General features: G+C 39.5%; 1 protein-coding gene across 4 annotated transcripts in view; it reads left to right on the top strand.

Annotated features, from left to right (window-relative positions):
• TBC1D4 (TBC1 domain family member 4) overlaps positions 1 to 26544 on the top strand; it is a 2350609-nt gene that overhangs the window by 384974 nt on the left and 1939091 nt on the right. The window lies entirely within an intron of this gene.

Genomic DNA, 26544 nt, shown 5'->3' with positions numbered 1-26544 from the left:
CTACTGGTCTTGAGCCTGTTTGTTCCCTTGTTACTCTCACCATGAGAGAGAGAGACAGCTAGAGGGGCAGTCATACAGACAGCTATGGATATGGTTTTTGCCCTTACTGGCATCCTGGCAATGATGGTATTTCTGTTTTAAACCCTAACCTTGCCCATAGTGCCTGCTGTGAACATCTTTTTCACTGCAAGGGCTCCCTGCACCCTTCCTGTGTATATCCATTCTGCTACCACCATGCAAATGAGGGCTGCTGTCACTGACTTTTGAATGTCAAGCCCATACCCCTGGTCCTAACCATGTCAGAATTTGGCAAGCCTGTGCTTGACTTGTGGCAGTCATCTAACCTGAATCTTCCACTCCATCTTCCTGTAATGGTTAAGCAGACATTGGCTACTCACTAGCATCCTCCCCTGGGCTTTTACAGTACCTGAGTAAGCTATTCCACATCTCTGAATTAGGCATGACAAGTGTATGGAATTCATAATTTCCAATGCCCCGGATCAACTTATTCACACCCACACCAGGGGCAGCAGTATCCTAGACCTAGTCATGGCTAACATGAGTGACTGGTGTTCCACACCTGAAGTCAACTCCTCGTTGGTCAGATCTGACCATAAGCTAATTACCCTAGATATCTGCATCCTTCCCCACCCACCATTAAGGAAACCACGGTAAAAAAAGCCAACTTCATGCTTCTTAAGACAGAAGTGGTGAACTTCATGATACCCATGCCGATCGACAATACAGTTATGACTGCTGAATTCTACACAAATGCACTCTATAAGCACTTACACAAGTCCATGGATTGTGCTATTCCAAACAGAGTAATGGAATGAGAAATTGTTTGCACGTAAGCAATTGCACGGCTCAAAAAAGGCATGATACAAAGAACAAAAAGGAAGAGCCAGCAAAACCAGACCCCATAAAAATAATTTATTGAGTATATTAAGGACAGCAAAAAAGTGCACAAACCGGTTTCGGCTGGTATAAACAAACACAGCCTTCTTCAGTGTGAGACAAGTATACTTCAAGCATGCCTTTATATAGACTGCAAATCCATCTGATTGGTTATTTCTAGAATTTGTCATTCAAACCGGGTGGGAAAAGCCCACCCAGCTTAACAATCCATTCTTTCTCCTTTGAATTAAGTAATGCATGCCAACCTGTTTTATTGGATTTTTTACCCCTGATAATGTCAATAATTGTAAACATGAAGGATGCTGAAGGGTGTGATACATGATGTTTGTATAAAGCATTGTTGAGCCTGCCTTTTATGATGTTACAGATATGCTCAGAAATTCTTAATCTGAGAGGTCTAGATGTTTGACCTATGTAAAATGCTCCACATGAGCATGTAGCCAAATAAATTAGCCAATCTGAGCTACAATTGGCAAAGAATTTAATCTCATAAACATTGGAGGTATTCCTACTAGTGAATTCTTTGGTTTTTGAAACTTTGCAACAATTAGAGCAATGTCCACAAGGAAAACAACCAATAAGTATAGCGCCTGTAAGTGTGCTTTGGATAGGTTCAGGATTGTATGAATTATGTCCATGTTTGTAGTGACTGAATGTACTGCCCAGATTCTTGCCTTTTCTGAATGAAAAAGAACATCTGTTGGAAATGATGGGAGATATGTCAGTATCATATTGTAATAGGTTCCAATGTCTGTTTACGCTCCGAATGAGGTTGTCAGTATTCCTGCCATATGTGGTGGTAAATCTAAGAAGTTGATTAGAAGAACTGTGCTTCGACTTATAAGTTAGTAAGTCCGTCCTGTCCAACTGACCCGCATGATGTATGGCATCAAAGACATGGCCCACTTACACAAGTGCATGGATTGTGCTATTCCAAACAGAACCAACATGGTATCCTCCAAAAAAAGGAAGCCAATCTGGTGGTCCCCCTGCCATAAACAAACTCTACAACACAAGGAAGAAACTGTTGCAAAAAAGAGTAAAATCCCATGAGTGGAGGAGCTCCCTGGTCAGCCTCAGTAAGAAGCTGAGATCCCTTATAAGATCCTCCAAAGCTAGCTACGAAAACTAAATTGCCACTGATTCTAAGATGAACCACAAAGCATTCTATAGCTATGTCAAGAATCTCAATGGCAACACCCAGATCTTCTTTGAGTTACAGCACAGTGGCACGAAAATTATAGAACCAACTGATATTGCCAACATCCTGGCAGATGGGTTCAGTGATAACTTTACTCCCCTCTCACCCCCTAAAGGGCCCATATCTGTACAGGAAGAATGCAGAGTCCCTGTAATCACATCTATGCAGGTAAAAGCTGCACTCTCTAAAACCACAAACACAGCATCCATGGGACCGGATAACATCCCAGTCTGCATTTTACACGAACTTCAGAACTTACTGGCTCCCCACCTAAGCACCATGTTCAATCACAGTCTCACATCAGGCTTTGTGCCCACTGAATGGCACACAGCAACAGTTATCCCACTCCACAAACGGGGAGCCACCACTGATCCTGGGAACTATCGCCCTATTAGCTTGATGAGCCTGATCTGCAAGGCAATGGAATGTATCATCATGGAACTCATAAACAAAGACATTGGTAACCTCCAAACTCTGGACCCCACCCAGTTTGGGTTTGTGAAAGGCAGATCATGCCTTCTGAACCTGATCGACTTCTTTGAGGCAGTCACCAAAGCTGTAGATGAGGGTAAGGTGGTTAACACAGCCTATCTTGACCTCACCAAGGCTTTCAACACCATCCCCATTCTGGAATTATAGCTAAACTCACTAAACTAGGTATAAATGCCTATGTCACAAGATAAGTTGCCAACTGGCTCACTGACAGAACCCACACTGTAAAAGTTGCAGACTCCAAATCTGACTTCAAACCAATGACAAGTGGAGTACAATGGGGTTCAGTCCTGGGACCTCTCCTATTTGGTATCTACTTCTCTGAAGTACAGGATAACACAGAAGCCCTCTGGCTAATGAAGTTTGCAGATGACTGCAAACTTGGAGCCATAGTTGAGTCCCCAAATGATGTGGACATCCTACAGAAGGGCCTCACTGAGACAGATGCCTGGTGTCAGAGCCATGGCCTCAAGCTCAATGCCTAAAAGTGCATTGTCATCCCCTTTAGTAAAAGCTCTGTACCCATGAACTACCAAATAAACAGCAGTCTACTTAATGCCGAATGTGTGATAAGAGGACTTGGGACCTAGGTGGACAGTAGTCTCTCCTTTGATAAACACATCACCACAGTAGTCAGGAAATCCTTCTATGTGGCACACCTCATCACAAAAGGGTTCTCATCCAGGAAAAAAGAGGTCGCTGTTCCCCTGTACTCGGCACTCATTAGACCCATTATAGAGTACAATGTCCCTTTTGGTATGTACCTCACAAAACATCTGCAGTAGCTTAAAAGGCCACAGAAGTACCTCACAAAGAGGATTACTGGCCTCAAACAGATGCCCTACACTGACCGTCTAAAAAAACTCCAGCTTTACTCTGTAGCATATCGCCTAGTCTGAGGAGATCTCTGCCTAACATATAAAGCTATGTTAAACCCAGAGCTGTTGGACATGCTACACCTAAAGAAATCCCAATCCCTCCGAGCTACACAATCTAGGGACCTAAACTTTGTCACCACAATAAACAGGACATGCTGGAGGAATAGATTCCTGTCCCAGAGACTTCCTATACTCTGGAACAAGCTACCCATCTATGTCAAGCAAAGTTCCTCATTAGCACTCTTCAAGAAAAATCTTCATGAGTGGATGGGAAATAGGAAATACACCCCAGGGATCACTTCTGTGGCTCTGCTCGACAGGGGCACAGGAAATTAACTTTCTTGGGTGACGTAAGCCATTGAACCTTGTTGGCTAGGTTTACTTAGACCCTTGGGCTGATAGCCTAGTACTTACCTATGACTATAATACCTCACGGGGCCTCTACAATGCATCACCCACTTGGATAAAAGTTTCTTTTACCATGTGAATGTTCTTAAATTCTGAGGCATGATTTGCTCAGGGTTGTACTCCATCATGGTCCCTTGCGTGGTGTCTGACTTATTGGGATTAAAATGCAATTCTTATAAGTTCATATGCACTTACTAGGCTGTTGATTTATGACACTCTAAAGAAGCCTGGCCTTACATTTTCATGCTAGTTTTTTAGCCCTTTTTTTGTATATGAAAAATCCAGGGGGATGCAAAACAAGGATATGTTGGAACATTTACTTGTCTCCATCTGTGAGGGACATGGGTCCTAAGCAGGGAAGAATTTGCAGTTTTCTATTCCTTCATCCAAGTTACATTTGAATAGAGTAATTGAAGTAATTTGCTTTATGTGGAATGGAAGATGGTTCTCAAACATACATTCTCATTCCTCCAATGTGTCCTATTTATGTTGCAAAAGAGTTTGAGATCCTTTGACGGGTGTTCATGCTTCTATTAGACTTGCGAAAGTGTATTAGGTTGGAAAGGATAGGATCTGCTGAAGCTGTATAGGCGAAGCATAGTTAACCTCTTAGCCTATATGATCTAGAGCAGAGGGGCAAGGCTTTGAGATGGTGTACATAATTTTAGTGATTTAGGTCCTTGATTTTTATCGAGAAAGCATTGTGGCCATTCCAGTAGTGACAAGTGTTTGGACAGGGACATACCGAAAGGGTCATTATATTTAGAAATAAGCTGTGCAATGAAAAAGGACTTCCTTACAATAGTGAACACATGGTGGTCAAAGGGGTTTGTCTTCAAAGGGGAGTGTTGTCAGTGTGATAGCCACAAGGGAAGTCATGTTTACCAAAGGAAGCCGTTATACATTTTTTAACATTTAGTTTTAGTCCATGATTTTGACACCAGTATTTGTTATAGAAAAGTCCTCTTGGAGGATCTTGATGTCTTTGGGGAAGTTTCTGACAGTACCAAAGGTTACAGTCATCTAAAAACTTGGTCAGCCGTAAACCCTTAACATTGTTTCTTACATAGCGAAAGAAGGCCTTTCCACAATATGGAATTCATCTGCTCTAGTGTTGTCTCCAACTGTCATCTACAGGAAAGGGAAGAATGGAGTCCATGTCGAAGGTACAGCGTTTGGGAACTGTATTCAGTGATAACTGTCTTTTTCAAGTAACACCTTCATGATTTCAGTGTATAATGCAGCAAGTCACATACACATACCTCTCAACCTCCGAACATCAAAAATATTAGCAGTGACCTTTAAAAATCATGGCAAAGTGTCAGAAAGAGGACACTTTCTTAATTCTTCATAATATAATGTCTCTATATACTAGACCCTATGTAGTTAATGGTAGTGAATGTTTGTATAGGCTTAGTTTATAGATTTAATAAAGTATTTACCTATAAACAGTTCTGACTTTATGAGGAGCATCATAATTTTAGAAAGAGCAAGGTTAAATCTGAGGACCTAAATCATAACAGTTGAGAAGTATATACAATCCAGTTTTGCAAGTACCTTATAGACTATATATCTGTGTAAAGATAACAGTTGTGACTTCACGCCCAGTCATCGCAGGAGTTGCATAATGGACATTCAGCACTGGCAAAACTAAATCCTCTTTGTTCAGTTGTCCATTCCCTTACTAGCTCCAGCATGTACTGACGTAGCATCCTCTCCACCTTACACTTAACAGCAAGAAAAAGTGTCACATCAAATATCTTCTCTTTATGACATCCTTTTTAATTTTCTCTTTATTGTATTCCCTTATTGGCATTCCATAATTAGTTTTTGTTTTTGCTTAAATAAGGTTCTTGATGAAACTATTTGAATAAACTCATCTTAGTTCACCGTTACCCTGTAACATATGAGTTTACTGTCCTAAAATTATTTACATTTGTAGAAGTTGAAAATGGTTACTAGATTTTCAAGCTGGAAACAGTAAGAATGTAGAAGCTGTGTGTAAATACTTGTACTCTGAAGCATTCTATCAAACAGCCATACCAAGGTCCTTTCATATATTTGAGGAAGATGGAAAGCTGTAAATTAGAAACCACAGACATTTATATAAGACAGATGCAGTCCAGGCGAAACAAATAGAATTGTCACAACCAGTATTGGTAGAAGAAAATAACGACTGTAAAAGACGTTTTTACCAAGAGTTGTAGAAAGAGGGTCTTCAAGTCATGTCTGAGAGTAAAGCTTGCAGCTAGGACTGACCCAGAAACAAGGTTAGATGGCCATAGATAACAAGTCTGTTAATTAAGTGTTCTAGATTTGAAAGGCCACTAAAGAAACAATACATATCTCTTGACAGTTCAGGAGATGGTCATGATACTAAGGACCGAAAAGTTGTATTTACTGGTATGACCAGATTATCCTGTTTGATGTAAAATGACCATGAAAGAGTAACTTAAAATAATCCTTGTAATACAATACTTGTTACTTAATAGAAGGTATGTAAAATGTGTATGTGCGTGTGTATGTAGATTTTATATATATATATATATATATATATATATATATATATATATATATATAACAAACGAAAATAAACACAAAAGCACACATTTATGTGTGTTACACACACACACACACACACACACACACACACACACACACACACACACACACACACTTGTATTTATTTATACGTATATACATGCTGACAAAGCTTGCAGAACGAAAACCTGTTTGTCTTATTTTTCCAAGTGCGCAAGGGAATAAAAGTTTAGTTTTTTTTACTCACACCAAAGTGCTGGTTTATTGTTTATGTGAAATACTTTTTTTCCATGCACTTGGGCTGTGATACCATTCCATGGGATATTTTTGTGTGCGTGTGTGTGTGTGTGTGTGTGTGTGTGTGTGTGTGTGTGTGTGTACATTTCTGTGCTGAACTATCAAAGTGGATAAGTATCGAGATGCAAGTAATTGATGCCGGTAATTTTTAAATATGCTTGCTTCGATCTGTCTTTTTTTCAGTAACAACCAATCACAGTGGAAAACAATCTCCTTTTGCAGTCGGTTAACCAAAGCCCTACCATTAACTTCAGACCCACCTTGAATAATGATAGTGTTATGGAAAGCATTTTCCTAAGGAAAGGTGGTAGAGGTAGGGGCAGAATTAGCGTTAGTGCACATTAGTAAGGATGGGCATGTGGTGAAAGTTGAAACTGTACAGCTATAAAGTGAATCATGGAGTAGGTAAAATAATGATGGGAATGGTGGGACGGCATTAAAGACAGCTCAGTGTGTATATCATTGAGAAAAGAAAGAAAGGGGACATGTAATGTGTTACCCCTCAATAACCTGGAAGTGTGCATTTGAAAATGAAGACTTGTGATGGAGATGGTGAATGAAATGTAGAAGTTATGTGGAAGCTTGTATTCTGAAGCATTCTATCAAACAGCCACACCAAGGTCCTTTCATATTTTTGAGGAAGATGGAAAGCTGTAAATTAGAAACCACAGACATTTAATCTTGAAGATGACTGTTCAGAATAATTTTGTAGAAGTGCTCTTTCAAAAGGAAGGGTGATGTTGCCCTGAATTGTATTTCTTGAAACAGTAATACAGTATAACTCATCAGAGAGGTTTTAGGACAGCTGGAACAAAGCAAAGAAAAGATTTGGTATGGGTAAAGGAACAACAGCTGTGCACTGTTTACTAACAACAGTCTGACAAAGTCGATAAAAAATGCATGATCTCCATTCACCAACTTGCTGTGGTGCAACCCTCCATTGAGAAAAGTAGTTGCCTCTGTGACATTACCATGTATAATGGAGTATACCCATAGATTTGCTGTTTCCTCAGAACATTGAATGTTTGAAATATCAGCACCTTTAACTTGCTTGACTTTTTTTTTTCCTTTTACTTGGCTTGATTGTAGGTAGAAGTCCAGCCTGTACTGCTGTGAACTGGTGATGCTGTGTGCTTCTCCTACATATAAAGTGTTTGTTCTGTTATTAGTAAGAAACTCTTGTTTGTGTTTCAGGAAAAGGGTAAACTCGTTACATACCAGTGTTCAGAGACCACATTAATAGCTTTTGGGGTAGTATCAAAAACATCATTGCCTGCCACATATTTACTCATACTTCTGCCTTATTCTTCCCTCACATATAGTTTATTATATAAAGTACTGCTATTTGATGGATCATTTACAAGAGCAAAGCAGACAAGTGTAAACTAGACATTGTGCTCTAAATAAAAGGTATAAGCCAAGTCCTTTCTTAGAATAAAAAAATGCTGTAGGACTGCGTAGAGGAAGATTGCTAAGACTCACTTGATCAACATTCTGTATTAGTAAGGTTGTCTTGTTGTAAGCTGTAGTAACTTTTTGCAAACTATCGATCAGGATTTGTTTGTGTAAGAGTGAACTTTGCTGGAGTACTGCTACATACATGTTTACCAGTTAGTTTAACCTCATCTGAAGGGAAGGATAGAGCAGCTTTCAGGGAAATAAGCATGTAGAAGTCTGTGGAGAGCATCACAATGCTGTACAAGTTAACATTGCTGTCTTGTAGTGCTTAATTGTGGTTCTCAGCCAGGGTGTTTTCTGTGTATTTTGTATCATGTCCATCTGTCTGTGTGTGTATGCAAGTTTAACTTGTTTTTTTTTTTTTTTTACCCACATCTCGGAGAAATACTGTTGTTGACTTGGCAGTGCTGAAATTATCCCTAAGTGTGTTTGTGGTGTGCTTGTGTCATGTGAAGAACTGGCTTCCCATCAGTATTTTCTGCCTTTGTATGTTGCCTTTTTTGGAAAAGCCTGTTGCTCCCTGTGACCCTGAAATAGTTAACTTGGTTACTGAAAACTGACGGGTAGAAGAATGGAACACATGATCTTTGACAGCAGCCTGTGTTCATGACAAAAAGCTTATATCAGACAAAAGAAATGTATGAAGGGACTGCGGTAGTGGATCAGGAAGTGGGGAATGGATGAAGCCAAGTAGGTGTTGTATCAAAACCAACCAGTCCTGCAACACAGGCCATAAAATAATTACCAAGTGAAGGCATCACACTTTTGTACTTTTGTACTTTAGTGCTGGGCTTACTTGTTTGATTGTTTACTTTTTTTTTCCTGCACCATCACAGAAGATGTTTTGAACAGTATTTTCATGATTTTAGCAAGGCATCTGCTACACAGCCACACCAAAAATATTACAGCAGTCAGCCATCCTTAGAGTGAGTAGCAGGATGACATTGTAGGTTAAAATGTGGAAGATGAGAATAAATGATATCTACAGGAATGAATGAATGGACATTATCGTGATAAGGCATGGTTCAGTACTAGGGACAGGCTTCTGAACTATGTGTACAGGTGAAGCTACAAATGAGCTAGAGAGAACAATGTTTCTTTACAGGTGTCTGTAGTATCAGTTTACAAACTTGCATAGAAAGGATAAGTTTGTTAAGCTTGGGTGGTGGGCAAATGTTCTGGATTTTGCATTTAGTGTGGAGAACCTAAGTGCAGAGCAGTGCATCTTGGAAAGTGAAAAGAAATATATCCGGTATGTACAGTAGTAAAAAAAAGGGAAATAGATCTTTAGGTAGAACAGCACTGAAAGCAGACAGTAAGGAAAGCCTAAAGGATCTGGAATGTACAAGGGAAAATGAGCAGTTATCTTGAACACACAGCTATTGAAGGTTTATCTGAAGTGTGGAGCACATTTTTGTGATGCTATTTTGACACGGTTACTATAAGTTTATCTGACATATGGAACAGATTTTTGTGATGCTGTCTCATCAAACATATTGACACAATGTAAGCTGTCCTGAACATAGTGATACAGTGGTGTGGAGTTTGTACTAAATATCATATGGAAGGTAAAAGTGCAAAGTGATGAGCTGTGCATTCTTTAGAGAAATGGTGGGAAGAATGACACCCGAAAAAAGCATTATGCCCTTTCAAGAAGCTGTTTTAGGTCCGAAAGTGTTGTTGTAACTTTTGTAAAGAGTTGTACACTGGAGCAGATTTAAAGAAGTGAGGTGAGCAGATTAGATGCAATTTGTGGATTTTTTTTATATCTAGGGTTGCAACTGCATGGAATTGTGGGAATCAAAAAAACAAAAGAAATTCAGGAATGTAAGAACATATGTTAAGGTTATAGCTGTTGGTGTCTTTCATATCCCTTTGCCAAACAAATCACTTATTTTATTGAGTAGTAGGCAAAAGTAACATATTGCTGCATTTAAAAGTGGAGCTTATGCACTAGTCTTGAAATAGTCATACTGAGTGACGCAAACAGCCTGTGTAGGCTGTCAGACTCCAATTTTTGACAGATGATATAGTTCTTTAAGGCCTAAGCCTTTAGGATCCTCTATGGGATGTTTGCTTATCCTTTCTAGTTATTGGTAAGGCATGGTCCTAGTTACACCATTTGACATTGTCAGAATACTGTGTTTCGCTGTATATTTTTCCAAATTACAGAATGCTGCTTTAGTCTTGTTGTGACCTTGAATCCACCCTGCAAGACTGAATGTTTTTTTGACTAACTGCAAAGTTGCAAATACATGCAGAAGATTGTGCAAGTTACACACTTAGCAACATGAAACGCTCTCTGACATAAAAGAATATTCTTACTAATATCAACTAAACCACTTGAAAAAGAAACACAAAACCACACACGACTTCTAAGAATCTCTTCTTGTGGTTTACCTTGTAATACAACTTGAGAATGAAAGAGGAATCATCCACATGGCAAAAGAAATGCAGCCTTAGTAGCTCTTATTTTTACTTTTTCACTAGTAAAGTGGGCTTATCCGTATTGTTAGTTTGTGTTACACCACATGGAATGCAGAAAATTTACTTAATGGGCAGATTCTTCAGCCTTTTATTGTATGCGGGATGGTGCTGTGTATGATTTTATTAATTAAATATCAGTGGCTCTTCTTGAATGTTGTTTTGTTTCTGGCTGAAGCACTAATTTGTCTGTGTACATTTGTGCATTCTGAGAATGGGGCCAAGGGCGCCCGCAGGCAGGTGCAAGGGGGTGCACTTGCCCCACCCTGGATTTTCTTAAGCTATCACACGATAATTTGACAGAACAACTTTTCAGCTTTTCTTTTTCTGTATTTCTTAAGCTATCGCACGACGATTTGACAGAACAGCTTTTCATCTTCTTTTTTTTTTCTGTAAAGCCTGCATCGTTCAGGGAGGAGATGTTATTGGAGGTGGTTGTCACATGATGCATAATTGACAAGCCTCAATTCCTCCTTAAACTGCATCTCTCAACCGTTAATTGCGTTTGTATGACTGTGGGTGGAAGTGGAAGATTCACGTATCCTGATTTGACACATACAACGAAGGAAAGTATTGTCATGTGGGAGGCTGGTGATGTGTGCACTTAGTGTTGAAGGAAGTGGAAGGGAACTGAATTAAAGGTAAGTGAGAGGTGTCTGTCGCTGGTTGATCAAAAACTGGGTCAGAAGGAAGAACCAAGAAAGAAGCTCCTAGTGTGTGTACAGTACTCCTCATGACTCCTGAGGTAATTTTTTTTTTTTTGTACACTGAATCATGGCTTCCAGCGTGGCGGAGGCGCACTTCAGATAGAGCATCGACGAGTCAAGTGTGTGTATCGAGTGTATCACGTATGTGTTTGAAATTGTGTGTCCAGTATTTTCCCCTGGTGTCACTCACTCACTGTCCAGGTATTTGTTTTTCTTTAAACTGACTGAATCATGGCTTCCAACGCGTCGTCTCGTTGAGTAGTCACTTGTGTTTTGTGTCCAGAGAGAGTATTTTTCCCCTGGTGTCCAGTGCCCCTGCCCTCCCCATTCCCAATCCCATGCCACATTGGTTGCCTCACTTGCCTGTGCAGACAGAATCCAGTAACAGTAACAGCCTCTCCGACTCCATCGTCACGTCCATGATGTGATGCCTGATAGTGGGGTCTGCGGCCTGCCCAAGAACAATGAAAGAAGCTACTCCTCCTCCTGACTCTGTCCTGTGTGTGTCCTGACCTGAGATAATTTTTTTTTTTACACTTCGAGTCGAGAGTGTATTCGTGTCCAGTATTTTTCCCTGGTGTCCAGTCCAGTGTGCCCTCCCCTCCCCATTCCCAATCTCATCCCATGCCAGTGCCTTGCCTGCACAGTGACTGAATCATGGCTTCCAGGCCAGCTTGGCACCAACACGTGAAAGCGGCGCACTTGAGACGGTCCGACGGAGAGTGTGTGTGTGTGTGTGTGTGTGTGTGTGTGTGTGTGTGTGTGTGTGTGTCTAGTATTTTCCCATTCCCATGATGTCCAGTCAGTGCCCTCTCCTGCCCCCCCCCCCCGCCATTGACATTGCCTTAACTGCAGACAGAAACCTTCAGCTACTAGGCAACCTGCCTAGGGTGCCGTACATCATCCCATTCCCGATCACATAAAGGGCGCACTTTTAGTTATTTATTAAATTATTTTTTTTTTATCCAGTCTGGGTTTGTGCAGTGCTGGAAAGTTGTCTGTTGCCAATGAGATTTAGAAAGGATTCATAGCAGCCTTACTATTATAAGTCATCTTGATTTCTCGGCAAGACTATTTAGTATATTAATGACATTTGTTTTTACACTAATACATAACTGAATGAGATCAACCTAGCTTATGCAAATATCTGATTATTGCTGCAGGATTTGTTATTTCAAGAGATTACTGTGCATAAATTGTTTAGTTTTTTTTTTTTTGACTCATTTAAAACAGACTGCAGACTGGGTAAATTTCTTGCTTCAAACAAATTTAATGTAAGCGCTTTCGTTCATAAAATGCAATGAACTTCTTTGGAATGAACAAAAGTGCTTACATTAAATTTGTTTGAAGCAAGAAGTTTACCCAGTCTGACGCCTTTTAGTTTTTTTTAATATGAATTATTCCAGTATTTATGCAAAAGAGACATTATTCCAATTGCCATCTTGCACACCACAAATGTGGTTTAGCCAAAGGTCTGATGATTAGACTCTCTGGGTTAATCACAGATGATTAGACAGTTTTAGAAGAGATAGACAAACTTAAAGTTGTTAACCAGCACTGGATATAGTTCTAAATTACTGACTAATGCAGCAGCCTTTTGTTATTACTGATAGAGATGGATTATATAAACCTACTTTACATGATCCAGAAGTGGTCAACAAATAAAAGAACAGAGGATTTCTGTTTGTTTGATGCTTTTAGAACCACATTTTCCAAAGATACTAATAGCATTAGAGATAAACCTCAAAATAACTGGAATGAAATGTTTTCTGGTTCCATCAATATGTTTGCTGGTATGGAACCAAAAGTCATTTTTAGAAAACTTTGTAACATGAAACAATTGCTTGAGTGATATAAATATTTTTGGTAATGTTTAGGTAAAATGTCAAAATGTGGCAGGTGTAAGCAATGTAGATTTATTTTGGATACTGTGAAGTTCACTGTAAAAAAAAAAAAAAAAAAAAAAGCGATAATAGAGTTATGACTTGTCCTGGTAGATATGATTGTAGCACTAAATCAGTGGTTTATTTAACACAGTGCTGTTCATGTGAAGCATTTTACATTGAGAAGACTGAGTGAGCATTCAGGTCTGAATTTATGAACAGTGCACTGACATAAAGAATAAAGTAGATAGGAAGGAATTATTTAAATATTCACTAGTTTGTACCAACTTTAAGAAATTTGTATTGTTAGATATTGAAAAAAATCAAAAAGGTTGAAAGAGGAGGGCCCTGGAAAGAAAGGTTGGAGAAAATGGAATTAATTTGTCCATTGAAATTGTGTGTGCTGATAAATCATCTGGGTTGAACAATTATTTGTCTTCAGTTCTATTTTAAAACTGAAATAATGAAACCGCCGTATGATAATATTTATTTATGATATGTAAAACATACAGTTTATGAGTTTAAGATAATAGTTGTTTATGATATGTAAAAATTACAGTTTTATTATATAAAATTCTGTTTGAAATTTTTAAAATAAGTTGTTCATTGTTTTGAACTTTTTGCATTGGTTTTGATTGGGAGGTTTAATCACACCATATGCTAGCAATTCTTTATTTAAGGAATACATGTATGGAGTCAAATCAGTTTTGATGAAGGATGAAAGTGCTTAACTGGATTGAAAAATAAATAAAAGGAATTGGGTTCATTTGTCCTATAGCAGTTTTCTGGTGATTTTTTTTTCATTTTAAATATTGGCCTAAAGTTGTACAGTAGCTTGAGAAATTTCAAAATGAGTGGTATCACAGGGATATTCCAGAGTGCTGTTCCTGCAGTACCAGATGGGAAAAATAACTGCTGTATTGTTTAGTAGCTGTGTGTGTGTGTGTGTGTGTGTGTGTGTGTGTGTGTGTGTGTGTGTGTGTGTGTGTGTGTGTGTGTGTGTGTGTGTGTATGTGTGTCTGAAATGACTTACTTAGAGTTAAGGTGGAATTTATTTTCAAGGAATTGTGAGCTTCAAGGGAAGAGAAGTTGACTGCTGATCATCATGCTAGGTTTGTAAAAATATGCAACTGTTTTGTTTAGCAAATGGTATCATTGTAGTACAGAATTTTAAAGCAGTGTTAGTAGCACAGCAGGTAGCATACTTGCATCTTGATACAGAGGGCTGTAGCTTCTATTCCCACAGCGTGTAAATGTGTATTTTAAGGGGGTGGGGTGCTGCAGTCCTGTCCTGAGTATGTCCTCCTTTGGTGCCTAGTAACTATGAACCTCGTTTTCAGCTTGTCACAGATTCCCTGTTGCAATATACCAGCTTACCATTTCTTTTAACGTAACATAGGCAATGTAGTCTTCTAGGGCAATGGGCACTACATTTGTAGATGAAACACTGAAACGTATGTTTTATAGCAACAATCTCTTCATTAGTTTCAGATCTTTTTAATGTGGAATTCAGACGACTTCTGCAGACTGCAGAGATTGTGCATATGGAGTAATATCGGTGGATTATAATGATAGAAGTTTGAGTGGCCTTTTATGGTTGAAATGTTCTGAACTAGGCAGTTTGTCATTACTGGTTCATATGTTTTGAATTGTTTCTCTGCTTGCTGTAAAATGTTCAAAACTATAAATTTAAAATTCACTGTAACAAGTGGTGCAGGTGCTGTATTATACAAGGGATATAATTCAATTATTATCAGGAACATGAATCACCATACTTTTGCATGGACCTAAAAATGTGTGCATTTGATATGCTTTGAAAATAGCCTAAAGGTAAACTTAACCCGCCACTGCTCAGATGCATTCTCTTTGAATGTGGGTTTCAATGCTGTTTCAATGAATGTGAGTTTCAAAAGCAGAGAAGTTTTAATGCTAAGTCTGTTTTCATTGCAAGACTGTTGCTTTGTTTAGCAAATGCGAAATGCGTGCCTCAGTGTTTGTGCTATAAAATTTGAAATAAAAGTTGTAAATTAAATCCAGATATCTGTAATTGTAGAAGTAAAGCATAAAACAGTACGCACAATGAGAATTTGAACTATGGCAAATGGGGAGAAATAGCCAAGTAATGGGACACTGGAATGGCTGTGTGTGTGTGGGACTGCGTGGGGGGAGGGGCGGGGCTGCATGGGGGGACGGGCACTGCGTGGGCAGGGCTCTGGGTTTTACACCCCCCTGCAAAAAATCTTGCGGGCTCCCTTGAATGGGGCCCAATGTGGATATTCTTTACAAAGGACATAAATGAAAGATTTCAAAGAATTTATAAAGAAATGGATAGTCCAAATTATCTAATGTAGATAAAAGCACATACTTCATAAGGAAGATAAATGGTCTGTATTGATACAAATTATTGGAGATAAGACAGTGCAAACATAGCTAAAAAGCAAAATGATGATTTCTTTCACTGCAGAAAACACATTTAATTGCTTCACTTGCTCACAAAAACATGCGTCTGGAGTGTTTCTCTCCCGGCCTCCTCTGAAAATTGGCTTTGTTCCAAGTAGGACTTTCCTGGTAAACAAATGTTAAATAAATGAATAAGGTTAGTTCCTTAAGTAGGTGTTGGTAACTTGCTTTTGGAAATCATATTTGCATTTTAATGCTTATTTTGATACAGGGAACATGGGGAAACAGTAGTTGTATTCTACTGTAGCGGTAGGCATTGGTAGCTGCTTGATTAAACCTTGTAGCTCTTACGAAATTATGGCTATGCAGAATCAGTGGATGTTTTCATTATTCGGCAATGCCTCTTCTGATAAAATTGGATGGGGAAAAATAAAAGGGCAAAAGCCAGCAGCATGCAAATAATTACCGAGAGTAATATCTTCTAATATGGGCATCAATAAATAACTACGATGGGGCTAGTATGCAGTCTGTTTTTGTGCCTTTCATTTCAATTCTCTCATATTGTGAGACAACACTCATTTTACTAAAGTCCTATATACTACAGGAAGTATGCATTATTTCACACTGCCCATTGAATATTTAAATTATAAAGTCATAGTTACTTATGATGCTTTGCAGTCTACAGTATTACAAATGTTAGTGGGCTTAATTTTATTGTGTTTTATATTTCTAATCCAGACTTTGGGCTTGCATCATACTGTTTACTTATGGAAGTAGGCTGTCCAGCCAACAACCGTCCATCCCAAATTGTTTAGGAAAAAAGATAAGGATCACAGCATAGGAGACTTTACCTCTCCCAAGGTGCAGAGACACCAGAGTTGATCATATTAAGCAGCAAGGGGCACAGCTTCCTGGGAGTTGTGGGGTCTTTGTCTCCCCCCAAAGATAGCATGTTTTTTTTTCGATTATTTCAGACATTTGGCTGATTATAAATTTCTGTCTTCACTAGAGGAAGCTGATGCAGGCTGTTTGTTGTAAACCCTTTGCCCACTTGCTCCATATTATACCTCAAAGCTTGAAGAATGGTTGAGAGGTATGTTTGCAGTCTAAACTGCAGCCTTACACCTTACATTTACCATAAAATGAGATTAATGAGATTTGAGGAATACTTTTAACGAAGTACATGCTAAACACAACTTTTCCTCATCCCAGAATGCACTTCCTTCCTATAGAATTATTTCTACAGTACCACATATGAGTAAAGCATGGCTTAGCCATTTACTGTTTTATTTGGCATTTCACTGCTGTTCATTGTACTCCTGCATAATGTGTTCAGTGTACATGAAACTTACAATACATACTTTAGGAATTTGTCTCCCAGTCTGCCACATTGTACTGCCTATTACTGGCTTAGGAAAAACCTGCATAGCAAACTGTTTGTAACCCTGGCAACTTTATGTCCCACTGAGGCTGTGAGCCTATTTAGTGTCTGAAGTTGTAGGCTTAGTGTGAAAAAAAAACAAGCAATTCTGTTGTTTTAGTTCTGCAAACAGCTGAGACTACAGTGATGCAAAGTGTAGTACAGTACTCTGGTTGACTGCTGGAGTGAAGGAAGGAATACTATCTGCAGCTAACAAAGAAACAATATTTCTCTCTCCCTAAAAATGCAGTTTAATTTTAGCAGTTTATGCAGCTGAAACAAAGACCCCATCCAGTGCCTGCAAAAGAATGATAAGAATACAAACTTGTGAGTGTTTCTGGAAAACAACAAACATTATTACTAGATACCTTGAACGTCATCAAGGCCAACATTACATTACATATGTGGCCACCTAGTGTGCCATGCTTGTAGGGATGCTCTTTCCACATTTCTTTATTTATGTATTTTTCAAAGCACTGAAATAAGATGGTTCTTAGCGCTAAAAAATAAAAAAATAAATGCATGAATAAATAAGGCAACCTGTTAAAAGAAAACGAGCCCGTAGAATGGCTGGGTCCCAGGAGGCAGTGCGCCACTTGATGTGACCACTCAATTCAAGTCACTTCTCATTAGACTTAAATGTTATAAGGTCACAGAGCTTAGACCTCACAAAGTTCAAATCTGGATGCAAAGCCATGTAAAAACTTGGGTTTTCACAGCATGCATTTTTTGAACAATAAAAAAGTATGAATCTTTAATGCCTGGCTTTACTGACTAATATTCAACAGTTTGCCAGAAAATCAAATAATGTTACAAGAGAACATAGGTCAAAAATATGAGACAAAATCAGGAACATTTTGCAGAATTCTGGGCAGTTGAGAGGAATGGCACAATATGATTAAAGACAGAAACAGTGATGTAAGTACTGTTATTTTTACAATGATGATGACAGTGAACAGTGATCAACCAGATGTTTTTGGCAATATTTTTAGCTTTGTGATTTGTGTGGGTCACCTTGGAATACTTTAATGAGCAATAACTTGTTTCTGTGGAGGCACAATGGTATTACGTGGCAATAACTGCTAAGTAGCTGTTGGAATTGGGTATATGAAAGTAGCTTACCCTCGTGTTGTTTCCTCACTTGAAACTGTCACTGTCTGGCTTCACATTACTAGTTTGCATTTCTGAGAAATAACTGGACACCTGATATGCAAAGACAGAGTGGGTAAAACTGCTGGGGCTGTTTGTGGTGGGAAATAACTAGCTGCTTGCTGCTGTTCACTTATTATTCTCTCTTTGCAGAGCTAATGTGATTTATGTGAAGCAACAGTATTTTAATCTATGGTAACTGTTTGTATGGAACAAAGGTGAAATACATTTCCCAGCCATACAGTCACAATTAGATATCTGAATTATACGTAGAAGTGGTTGTAACTGCTTGGTAGGAGATGTCTTGTTAAAAGTAGCTGACCCTCTTGTCACTTGCTCAGTTTAACAGCCATCTCAAAAAAGGGATAAAATCCTTCATAGAATACCCAGACTGTCAGCTTCTGGAGGTCCCCACACACCAAGAACGTATAAATGGATTTTAACATGAGATTAGTAGTTACTTCTGTTTTGAGCCCCATCTAGTCTAAACCCAGCCCTGCTCATAGGAGTACAGAGAATGTCCCTGTACTTGTGCAATGGGCTGAGGTTAATGGTCATTATTTCTTTAAGATTCCCCCCAAATGTCAGATGGCACTGTATCTTGTGTTGGTCTGGGAACAGAATAGTCATTATTTGTTTGACTTTCCTATTGAACCTCAGAAGGGTGCACAGGTATTTGAGGGGTGCTTGAATAGAAGCCCTGTACTGTCTAAAAGTAACACGTTGGAAACATTGTTGTCATCATTTTTTTTTATTTTCCTCACAGTCAAACATTTGATTTATATACAGGTGGCTATCTTTTGTGGAAGAGTAAAGAAGGATGTTTATATATGTCTGACAGTAAATATGTTATGTTCTATTTGTTTTTTCACTTTTGTCCCAGACTGACTGACCTTAGAAGGGGTAGACAAAATGTGGCAGAATTTTTGGGGTTAGGCATAAAGAGGCATGCTGTATTCGCATATGACAGGAGCAGCTTGAAGTGTATGATCGCGGGCCTTCATGGCATAATTTTATCCCACTCTAACATAAAAGGGAGATGCACAGCAAGTGGCTACCCGTTTTTGGGAGGTTGGGGTGGGAGTGGGAGGTGAGAGGCGCAGGTACTGTTCACATAAGTTATTTGTGTATTCTCATAAGCCTTTATCTTCTCAGTTTATTGTAAACTGGTGTTTGGTCATCTTTCAACATTAAGCTTTAGTTATAACTTGTTTCATGCTTGAAATTTAAAAAAAATAAGATTAAATTTCTTTTCTATCCAGTGATCTGGACCTTCATTGGATCAAAATGTTGGAAAAAATCTGAAATGTACTTCAGAGCATCTATAATCACATGGCTTTTGGGCACCCAGACCCCCAAGTTAATTCAGTTGATACTGTGTATTCTTAGTCAGAGTATGTTGAAAGGATGTAAGAAAAAGCAAACTTGAAGAGTAAGACTGAATATCTTTCCTTAATCATGGTTTTCGTCCAGGACATGTTTGGATGAAAAGATTGTATAAAAACTATAAAGTTCACTACAGAGCACCTAGAACCCTCATGGTTTCTGGGGACCTAGTGGCCCCCAGATCCTGGAGTACTACAATTATTTCCACTGCAGTTATTACAGTGTAGTCTTGTTCTGTTATGTGCTGAAAAAATGCAGGGAAAAAAAAACAAAGTTGAAAAGTAAGATTGAATGTCTTTCTTTCTGTGATCATGGTTTTCATTTGGGTCATCTTTGAATGGAAAGGATGTTTAAAAAACTGTAAAGTGCACCTCAGAGCATCTAGAGTTCGCAGACTTGCAGCTTAATGCAGTTCTTTTCTCTACAGTTGTCAGAGTGCAGTCGTGCCTTGAGAGGACATATTAAATGAAACAACTGCTAGAAAAAAATTAAGAATAACATAAGCTGTGAGGAAAAAAGTTAGTCTGGATGGTCTTTGTTGACCAGGATTAGGGGCAGGGGGACAGCGCTGGGACACCAGGTAATGAGGGTATGGGACTACCATGGAGGAGCCCTTCATCAAGGCCAGCCCTGATGGTCATTAACAATTCTGAGTGGTGATACACTAAGCGAATGGAGAAATGGTCCTGCAGAAGAAGGTGCTGTATTCTAATCTCACCTGACATTCTGAGGTTACACGGTACATTATGATAAACAGAAAACTTAGCTAAAAAAAAAAAAAAAAAAAAGAAATTGTGTCATTACATCAGGAACCATTTTGTCAGTTAGTTAAGGTAAATAAAAATTATTATTAGCTGCTTATTGTGCTTCGCAAAATCAGCATTAAAAAATGTATGTTTGCACAGTTCAGCCCATAGCAGTTTTATAATCTGCTTATTGGTAAACGTGAGTGCTCATTTGAGGCTGATGTTTACCTGAAAGTATGTCGAGGAGTGAGTTACTGGTCAGGTAACCTCAGTTTTATTGAGGTGCATAACGCTGACTCAGCCTTATAATGCAGAGATACCTTTGATGAACTAGAAGGACAAATATAAAATACTTTAGTGGTGTTTATTGATGGGAAGTTGTAGTTTATGCCATTACATGAATGTAAGGTTAACATGAAACTGAAAACAGTGAAGTCATCAGGGGCATGTTAGGTGATCACTTTAATGAAAATGTTTTAGTAATAACAAACAACAGCCTTGTAGAAATATCTACTAATGGATGGTTAAAAGATGCTGACATATTTAAAAAGTACACAGGATCCTACATGGTGAAAAGGGTGTGTGTGTGTGCATTTGTAAAGTTCATTTAGATTTTACCAGTGCAGGGTACATTGTAAATGTAAGATAGAGGATGTGGGCTGCTGTAGCACATCATAGGCAGTGTGACCAATTATAGTACATCACTTTTGCGTGAATGAAAAAAGTAATAAAACCAGTGAAGCCACATAACTCTGAAACAGCATAGTAAACGGCTACTCTAAACAACCCTGCTTACTGGATAGTGTGATAGACTGACTAAGCAGTTTGGCCTCTCCTTTTCCAGCCAAGTGTCATATTTTCCCTATCCCCTCAGAAAAATGGCCCTTGGCCACATGCAGGTTTGTAGACAACTTGTTACGTTGAACTGAACATTGCGTGATGGGGAGAATGAAAAGGGAGGAAGGACATGCAGAGACCACCAACTAGGTTCCCTAAGAAACCAACTTGTCCCCCCACTTTCTTGACAGTTACATAGACTATAACAGCAAACAGGGAGATTTTTTTTAAACAAAATTGAAATAGAGGGCATTCCTAGGCTGATTTGAGTCTATAATATTTCACATAAAGAGCTATGTCAAGGTTAATGAAATCAAACACTATAGGTGGATACTATCCTCCCAAAACCAAATGGGATTTTATCTGCAATCCCAATAGTTAATGGCTGCAGAACCCAATTGAGTAGGGGAGTGATCCACTGATTCATAAATTTCCAAGCGGTCTCTAACAATGTAGCTATAAATACCCAGGTCCAAATTGGTTTGAGCACAACAGAGGACCAGGCAACCAGCATGGCAGGGAATAACTGTTGTGTGTCAACTAAATTTCTCAATATGCAAGAAAATAATCTCTTGCTTTTAAATCTTGCCATTGTCATGGCACCTAGGTGAACTGTAAGAACACGGGGCTAACCTGCTTCATCAATAACCTGGTATAATACTGATAGTAAATGATCCCAGCTCATGTCACCAAACTCTGTTCAAATTCAAGAACTCAGACCCATGTTCAGTCCTCCTTGTCAGACCTTGCTCTGCTGGCTGCCTGGAAAACAAAATAATGTCAAAAGATCAAAACTCATAGACTACCTGAAACAAAAAAGATTTTTGTCCCGTGTATGTATGTATGATATATATTTTGTTCCTCATAAAATTTGTGGTTTTCTGGCAAATCACTGAACATTGAAGTCCGTAAATAATGACATACACTTAGGCTTTATATTACACATCCTTCAAGAAAATGTATGTTAATAAAACCCTTTTAATCTAGCAACTTCTAAATAAATATGTCCCTATTTATTTGCCTTTGTACCACCATTATTTTAGGTTTTGTCCTGATTTTTTGCACTAAGAGGTTGAGATGTATGCCCATGGATCAGAAAAGAAACTGCTTAGCCAAATAACCGCTGCAACCCAGGTGAGCATTAATTCTAGAAAAGTGGTGGTGGTTTCTTTCTCAATGGACCAAACAGGCAGTCTGGGTGCAGAAAACAATTGCTCTTTAAAGTAGACTGCCATCCCATATGTGTCAGCTGCATCTGTGAATAACTGTAATGCATCACTTACTACCCTACCCCTTCAGCCTGCAAAATAAGATCTACAGTTGAAGTCCACTAGAAAGATGGACTACAAATTAAGACCTTATTTTACGTTTGTAGTTACCCTGACCCTGTGGGACTTTTGATATCCACTACAGACTAGATTAGATAGTGATTTAGTGATTGTTCTTTCCTGAGCCACTGCCCTGCAAGCAATATTTAAAAGGCTGTACAGCTCTATAACAAAAAAAAAAAAAACTTGATGTAAGAACTTATAACACTCAGCATATGCAGCTGTCTAAAAGATGAAGAAAACACATCCACTTCAAGACCTAAACATAAATAAAATAAATACAATAAATAAATAAAATAAATAAATAAACATGTTAGGATCTTCAAAGGGCCGTTTTCTCTTGAGCTTAAATCAGACCAGTCTGCTGATACACCTTCTGATGTGCCATAAGATCTTCCCATTTACCTTTCTCCTCTTCCTCTACAAGTAAAAAAAAAATCATCTAAATAGTAAACTCCCTATTGACTGACAGACCTATGTTTCCAACACCACTGTAAGGCTGTGCTAAACTGTTTTGAATGTGACACAAGCCACTGCACAGCCCATGGGCATGGCCATGCTAGTTAATAACTGTCCTCAAAATACATAGGTTCATAGGTTCATAGGTTCATACTAGGCTATCTGCCCAAGGGCATTTATAAGCCTAGCCCATAGTTATGTGGCTTTCGCCACCCCTTTAGTTTGAATAAAAACTATGCCTATCATTTTTCTGTGCCTCTGTCAAGCAGTGACACTGAAGTAATCCCTGGGGTATATCTGCGATCTCCCATCCATTGGTCAAGATTCCTCTTGAACAAGGCCAGCGAGGTGCTCTGCCTCACATGTACCGGGATTTTGTTCCACAGCATAGGGTGTCTCTGGGTGATGAATCTGTCCCTCCAGCACGTTCTACTTATAACCGTGTCAAGGTTTAAGTCTCCCGCCCTTGTGGTTCTGAGGGATCTAGATTTTTTGAGGTGAAGCATATTCATCAAATCTGGGTTTGACATGGCCTTATATGTCAGGCACAGGTCACCTCTGAGCAAGCGGTATGAGACTGAATAAAGCTGGAGTTCTTTCAGTCGGGCAGCATAAGACATATTTTTGAGACCCTTTATCCTTTTGGTGAGGAACTTTTGGGGCTTTTCAAGCTGCATCAGGTGTCTGGTCAGATACATTCCGAACGGGGCATTGTACTCAATCATAGGTCTAATGAGTGATGAGTACACGGGGACGATGACCTCCCTTGATCTAGATGTGAATCCCTTCATGATCAGGTGGGCGATATAGAAGGTTTTCCTAACTACTTTAGCAACATGAGTGTCAAACGAAAGACTACTGTCAACTTGGGTCCCCAGATCCCTGATGACTTTTTCTGTGCTCAGTGGATTGTCACCTATATGGTAGCTAGGGGTAACCTTGTTTTTCCCGAAGGGTATGACTATGCATTTTTTGGCGTTTAACTTCAGGCCATGGCTCTGGCACCAGTTATCCGTTTCTGTGAGGCCCTTCTGGAGGATATCTGTGTCAGATGTGTTTTCCACTATGGCGCCCAGTTTGCAGTCATCTGCAAACTTTGTCAGCTATAACCCTCCTGTGTTTGCTTGTACTTCAGAAAAGTAGATGCCGAACAAGAGTGGACCCAGGACTGAGCCCTGTGGGACACCACTTGTGACAGGCTTTGAGTCTGACATGGCTCCAGCAACTCTGACCCTGTGGGTTCTGTCGCTTAGCCAGTTTGCAACCCATCTTGTGATGTATGGGTTTACATTCAAGCTGATGAGTTTTTCGATGATACTTGAGTGTGGTATTGTGTCGAAGGCCTTTGCCAGGTCGAGGTAGGCTGTATGGACTGCCTTTCCTCATCAATGGCCTTGGTGACTGTCTCGAAAAAGTCAACCAAGTTTAAGAGGCAGGATCTGCCTTTGACAAAGCCAAACTGGGTTGGATCCAAAGTCTGCAAGTTCCCTATGTCTTTATTTATGAGTTCCATTATGATCCTCTCCATGGCTTTGCAGATAAGGCTTGTCAAGCTAATGGGGCGGTAATTTCCAGGGTCTGTGGAGGCACCGCCCTTATGAAGTGGGACCACAGTCGCGGCGCCACTCTTTGGGTACGTATCCTGAGGGGAGGCTAAGATTAAACAGCTGTCCTAACTGTGGGTTTAATTCCTCGTTGAGTTCATGAAGCACACAGCCGGGGACACCATCCGGTCCCATGGATGCTGTGTTTTTGCCTTAGTGAGGGCAGTTCTCACCTGGGCGTTGGAGATGTTTGGGGGCTACAATCCTCTGGAATAGATATCTCTCCTTTTGGGGGAGGGGGATTTGCACTGAACCTGTCAGCCAGTATGTTAGCAATGTGTGTAGGTTCAGTAATTTTCACATCATTTTGAACTAATTCTGAGCATGTCTGGGAGTTTCCTCCTAGGTTTCTAACATAGCTAAAGAAGGCCTTATGATTGTCTTTAGAGTCCTTGGCGATTTTTCTCTCAAAATTTGCCTTTGATGATTTTATGAGAGCTCTTAGTTTTTTACTTATAATGATCAAAGGTGTCTTACCTTTCAAGGATTTTGCTCTATCTTGTAGTAGCTTCCTCCTTTTGTTGTAGAGCTTGTTTATGGCTGGGGTCCACCAGACTGGACGCTTGCCTTTGGTACAGAGAGTCTTAGTTTTGTTTGGGATTGCCTGATCCATGCAGTCCTGTAGGTGCTCGTAGAAGGCATTTGTAAGTGATTCAGCGGTTTGAGTAATGTTTACCACTGGCTCAGGGGCCTTAAAGGAGACCACACTAGTTTTTAGAAGTGTGAAATCGGCTTTTGGGAAGTTTTTCACTGTGGTCTTTTTTGTTTCAGGTGGGGGCGGGATGAGGACCTCCAGCGAGATTAGTTTATGATCTGATCTCACCAGTGAGGGGTATACTTCCGGTGTTGAACATTTTGAGCCCATGTTCGTGATGATGAGATCAAGTATGTTTTCACCTCTTGTGGGGATGGTGACTAGTTGTTCCACATGCCCAAGAGGTGCCAATTCTGAGGGGAGACTGGGAGAAGCCGAAAGGCTAATTCTACATCCAGCTTTTCCAATGAGGGCTCTTTAAAACCACTGAATAATTTGTATCATATCCTAGGTAGAAGAATATTGAACCTCACATTCTGCTTGCTTATACCATCATTGACTGAGCACCCATTTGGGAATGAACGATGGTGAATGAATTGAAACTCACCTTCTCCCTCTCTCTCTCTTTTTTTTTGGACCATACCTAATGGAGATAGGTGGTGCTGCGGTAGCGTTGTCGCCTCACAGTTAGACGTTGCCCGTTTGATTCTCAGTTAGAGCGTCTTCTGTGTGGCGACATGTGTGAATGGGTGTTCCTTCATTGAAGGTTGTGCGTTAGGCCCAGCAAGCCAGCACGTAAAACTCTACTGCCAATCATTAGCGGACCGGAGTTCTGCTGTGGCGACCCCTAAAAGCCGAAAGACACAAACAAACAAACCTAATGGAGATATTATAAAGATTTCAAATTGGGAGAATGAAAGGGGCCTGCAGTTCTGTGTTTGATAATCTGCTTGCCCATTAAATCCTTTACAGTTTCTTCTTTTCCTTGTATGGACTTTAAATTACTACAAACTGGAGCACTGGTACAGGCCCTAGGTTTGATGGAAAACCCTAGATAAAACCTTGTAAAAGTTCCTCCTTGATTTAATGATCCAGATAGTCTTTTAAGAAATCAGCTAAAGCTTCTGTGTTAATGGGTGAGTGGTTCACAAATCTATTAGAATCCCCAAAAGGAATTAAGTCTTTTGGAACCTCAGAAGGAAGGCTTACTTGTCTCTTAAAAATTATGTGATGTATCCTATGGCCTGCCTTCTGACAAACTGGTATCTTTTTTGTTGCTGTCACTGAACCAGCATTTAATGTCTGTGTGTCTGCCCCCTACAGTAAGAACAAACATGTGAAAATCTACATGATAGCCATGTGCAATTGCCAGTGTTAAAGACTCAACAAGCTTTGAATTTTAAACTCGGTCTT

Source organism: Protopterus annectens, chromosome 10.part0 (assembly GCF_019279795.1).
Source record: "Protopterus annectens isolate FY-2018-M chromosome 10.part0, PAN1.0, whole genome shotgun sequence".
Taxonomy (NCBI): Eukaryota; Metazoa; Chordata; order Ceratodontiformes; family Protopteridae; genus Protopterus; species Protopterus annectens.
Note: the sequence above shows the minus strand (reverse complement) of the source record. Positions and strands in the feature narration are given on the sequence as shown.